The sequence below is a fragment of the Ischnura elegans genome, chromosome 2, assembly GCF_921293095.1.
Source record: "Ischnura elegans chromosome 2, ioIscEleg1.1, whole genome shotgun sequence".
In the NCBI taxonomy this organism is placed as follows: domain Eukaryota; kingdom Metazoa; phylum Arthropoda; class Insecta; order Odonata; family Coenagrionidae; genus Ischnura; species Ischnura elegans.
The window spans coordinates 9,207,535-9,212,731 of record NC_060247.1 but is presented as its reverse complement, the minus strand read 5'-3'; positions in this window follow the sequence as shown (position 1 = coordinate 9,212,731).

Below are 5,197 nucleotides of genomic sequence, written 5' to 3'. Positions count from 1 at the left end.
TCTTTTTTTGCCATATTAAAATTTGCCTTTTACCTGTTGGTTCCAACTACAGATTTACAGCAATCTTCAAGGTAAATTGAAGTAGGTATGTATTAGATAAAAGCTGAAGCCACATCCTAGCAAGGTATAAAAACTTCATCTAATTTCCCTTCTTTCTGAGCCCTTAAGTGCAGGAGAACCCTTCCATGAATATCTTAAGTGTGAGGATAACAATCGAAATACTTTTTATTTGCCTAAGGGTCGCACACAAATATATGATATAAAGCACATCACTGTGAGTACTCAGAGCTTTTACTTTACATGGAAGCAGACTGCTTTTAAATTAACCATCTAGCAACACACCTTTGGTGATCTATTACTAAATATTCGAGATCCCAGCAGCCAGCAAGACTGGGCTGCTCCATAGGGGATGCATAAAAGAGGAAATTCCACAGCTGCTGTGTTAGCACTCACTCCCCCTGAACACACCCACTGTTGTACACATTTGCATCTACTGAGAATGATGTCATCATAGAATCATTGAGATATTATTCAACAGTATGGTCCATGTCAGTCACAACTAGTGGTGGGTTAAACTATTCATTTTGATGAACCTGTTCAGTAAAAAGAACAGTTCAAAGTATCTGTTCACGGCAAATTAATACATAGTTAATTCCATTACGAATAATTTAATAGCAAAATATAGAGTGGAAATAACATAGTTAAACAATTTATGTTTAACTTTTTCATTTGCTGAAATACATTTTTGCATTAATACAACTAATCAAAATAAAGTTTAAATTAACTTTGAACCATAGCACAAATTACAAACAGATAACCGACCTGTAAATTGACCGCGAACCTGAACCATCACATCCCGTTCATCGAATGCAAATGTTCAAATGAACACGATATCAAAATGAATGCAAGATCTCAAATGTTCAGCCAGAGGGAACGAACGGCCTCCAAAAAAAGAAAGCCCTCCGAGAAATGATCAATACCCTCTGGAAAAATAACGCCCTCCGAGAAATGAATACCCTCCGCAAAATGAACGCTATGGGGAAAAGAACAGCCTCCTAGAAATGAATACCCTGAGAAAGAGAAAGTCTAATACAAACCTAATATTTTGAACACCCGTTCGAACCGCTCAGCAGCTATCCTGTTCGTTTTCGTGGATGGAGGGGAATGGTTGAGAGAGAAGGGGAGAGGCTTGGTCGTCTTTGGTGCACTTCGGTGGCCTTAGATGGTCTGCATCTTACCTGCCATCTGTAGTAGCCTAAGGTGCTTGATGGAATAAGTTGCAGTTCAAAATACCTCTTGGTGAGCGTACTTGTTGGACCAAATACGCCGCACGTATGCAGTGCAGTCATGAACAGTGAACTGGGAGTTTTAGACTGTTCATTTTATAACCGGTCCATTACAGTGAACAGTTCATTTTGGCAGTTTGGTTCTTTTTGACCCATCTCTAATCACAACGAATCCGTTCACCTTAGATTTACATAAATTATTATATTTCCCAGTTTTAGAATGTTGGTAGTTTGTTTTACATACAATGAATGGGCAGTTTATAGCCCATTCATTTAGGTGCCATTTGCGCCAACTTCTTTAATCGTAGTTGGGTGATCTTAAGCTCCTTATAGAGAGGGCAGGTCATTAGAGGTGCATTGTGCAGACACCTTTTGAAGGAGTGTTAACTCTCTTACCTATAAACCAGCAGTTAAATCTCTTAGCATTTGGTAACGATTTAGAAACAGTAGTATTAGGAGAAAGTTAATTAGTAATTAACCAGGAAGCTTGGATTCCTGAAATAGATCTCTCAAATACTCCTGCAGCTCGATTCTGTAAATGTGATATGGCGGTCACAAGCGGATTTCGTCAATGTATTCACGGCTTTGACGCTGGAGCGATTCTGAAACTTTATAGTGACGTCACTCTCACAGCCGCGTCCGTGAAAGTATTCACGCCCAAGAGGGCCCGTGGTAGCTTCGTCGCGGCAATGCGCTCTAATTTTTCATTATGAATTTACGCTGCGATTGATAACTAATAGCACATTATTCATTAATTACGATGGTGGCTATTTCATATTGTCACTTCCCATAAGTAATATGTATTGAAAACAAATAAAAGAAATGCGTAAAATTAAATTTACATTCGCGTCGTATTTAAATTGATTGGCCTTCATTGCGATTGAAGTTGGTGGGAAGTTAAACCTTGCGTTGAGGGTTTGAAAATTGTCTTATATTTGTGCATCTTCTAGAATGTACAATTAAAATACTCACAACTTAATGTTCATAATAATTTGGAGTAGAACCAACGGTAAAAGTATTGTGCGGTATTGAATGTTAACAGATTTATTTAATATTTGTTTCGTATGTTCAAGCCTTCGATTTGTTTTTGTTAACGAGAATGGAGGCTCTTTACATACCTCCGCTACTGTTGCATGAGCTCCAATGTCGACGGAGGCAATAGATGCATATACTTCGGCGGCAGATACGCGATATCAATCCCTTCGAGACGCGAGATTGGCGATGGATCACTGAGTTCACACCACGATTAATTCGTAGACGTTTAGATGGCTTGCCGGGGCATACTTTAGTACGTTAAGATAAACATTGATCATCTATTCCATCTCTTCCATGCATTATTGCTGCCGTTCAGTAACACGACCAACATGATTCGTTTTTCTGTTGACATAATAGAAATACTAAGACATGTAAACATCTCGTCCTCTAGCAGAAACTATTGATTATCTACTCGTATTCGCGCCAGAAACATTTTCATCAGTATAAATCGTGAATAGTGGCATGTGCTTGCACAATCAGACACATATGTCTACGCACCACAGCGCATTTAAAATTATGTACTGAAATGATGGGAACAGCTCAAACGCATACGAGAATGAACCATTATTAAATAATAAAATAACACTTGTTCTCATTCCGCGTAAGCATTAGCTCCATATTATGAGGAAATTAGAGCTAATTGTGCAATTACGAGCCCGCTACGTGATAACTGACTTTGATACGCAGCACTTGACAACATATAAAAGAGGTAATATACAGTTTATAGCTATAAACTAATTAAGCAACCGTAACTTATCATTAATAGGTACTTTTAAAAGAAAAGACCTCACTCAAAATTGAGTAATGAAGTATTATTTACTTTGGGAGTGAATATTCCACGGCATTGTATATGTTTCTCTATGGTAACTGAAGTTGCAGTTGGCCGCTGAAGTAAGTTTGTGTCGGAGATTCTGATTCGTTCCTCGCGTCCGCACAGCTACCAACTAGTGATGGGTCGATCATGAACGATTCGATCAAAAAGATTGAATCACTAGGTGAATCAAATGACTCATGATTCATTTCGTTAAACAAGTCGATCATCAATCATCAATCACTCCGACTTCCGGTTTCATATCAATCATCTCGGTTTCATTCAAAATTTGGAACGACCGATGCTAATCTCTTTTCGTCAGGGCAGAAATAGTTGTGATAAAATTAAATACTATGTTATGAAGAACTGAATACTTGTGTAATCTTTTTCTTAAATGTTTTCCAGCAGTTATCAGTATTAATAACACCAATACACGTGAAAGGAAAATATTAAGATGACTCCTGTAGGAGAACGTTAAGAAGTAGAAGTTAAAGCTGGTTACATTTTATTGTGCCGTTCATAAAATTATCCTGCAGATCAGATTCATGCATAGTGTGTGGTGTATTTTGTGTTATATTTTGATCAACTATAGTTAGAAATTATTTTATTAGTGTTAAGAAACTGTGGCAGTTTCGCCTTCCCAAATATTTTCATGACACTGCTTCCTTCATTTTTGCAATCTAATTTGCTCATCTAGGAATTCACAATTAAAATAGTATATGAAATGATAGTATGGATAGCAATCAGCGTTACCAATGCTCTTCGCAGATGAGGCAGTATTTATTCGATTATTCAAAGTGATTTATTACATCCATTGATTGAGTCTTTTCGATCTTGATTCCTTTTGAGTCTTTTCAATCATGACTCCTTTGAGTCTTTTCGATCATAGTGATTGAATCTTGATTTGAGTCTTTTCGATCATAGTGATTGAATCTTGATTTGAGTCTTTTCGATCATAGTGATTGAATCAATTGATTGAATCACTTCTGTGACTCGAGTCAAAATGATTGAATCACTAAAATGATCGACTTTGCCCATCACTACTACCAACATAAGAAACTGAATTGATCGTTCGCAATCCGTCAAACATCTCACGACACAGGCTTACAGGATCGCTTGAACGTCTTTCACGGTGAGAGGCGTGAGAACTCCACTGTGGTTCGAACCACGCGAAGCACAGGTATGACATTTACAGAATCGAGCTGCTGGTCTGAATGAAAATATTTTTTTAATCCATACATTTTGACTTCAAACTGACCCATGTTCGCAGTACATAGGACTAGTAACCATGTTAATGGTAGCAGCACATAACTATAGCCAGGGGATGAGGTTGTGGGTCTACACCTCGAGGTGGCTACGGGGAAATAAGGCATGGGATTTATAGATGAGATGAAGGAGATTGCACTAAATAAATTAAATAAGGCTAGCCTCAGAACTAGAATAATCCTCTTCTGCAACATTAATGCTATACAGAAGGTCCAAATACGAATCTCTACCTTCAATTTAATCCAGCGAATAACAACTAAAAATCCACCCGCCATCGATTGAAATTGGAGGGATTAAAAAGTACATTCAAAGAAGTCAAATTTGAAAAATTTGTTTTACTAATAGCAAAATGTGGAACGATAACATTGGCAGAAATAAAGATGTGAACAACCTTATCGGAAGACAAGAACAAGACAAAAACAAAGAGGGCAAAAAGATAACCAATCTTACCACGGCTTGCCGTCTCCGATGGGAAACAAACACTGGTTTATCTCTCCATTATGTTGATGGAGGTCGACGTGGTTCGAACTTGGCAGTTCGCTGATTATTCACCCCCAATATATTAATGGCACATTAAAACGAGAACACAACCACATATAATTTTGACGCACAGCAAACCCATGAACATATAATGATATAGTTTCATGAGCAAACCTTCCAAACCTGGTATTCGCTTTCACCAGCTTTCACCAGCTGTCACGGCTTTCATCTCATGGCGCGGGCCGCGCGGGCGGCGTCAATCGATATGGTCTTTCGATATGGAGAACGATCGATGTCTCGCATTGAATCGCAATAGTCG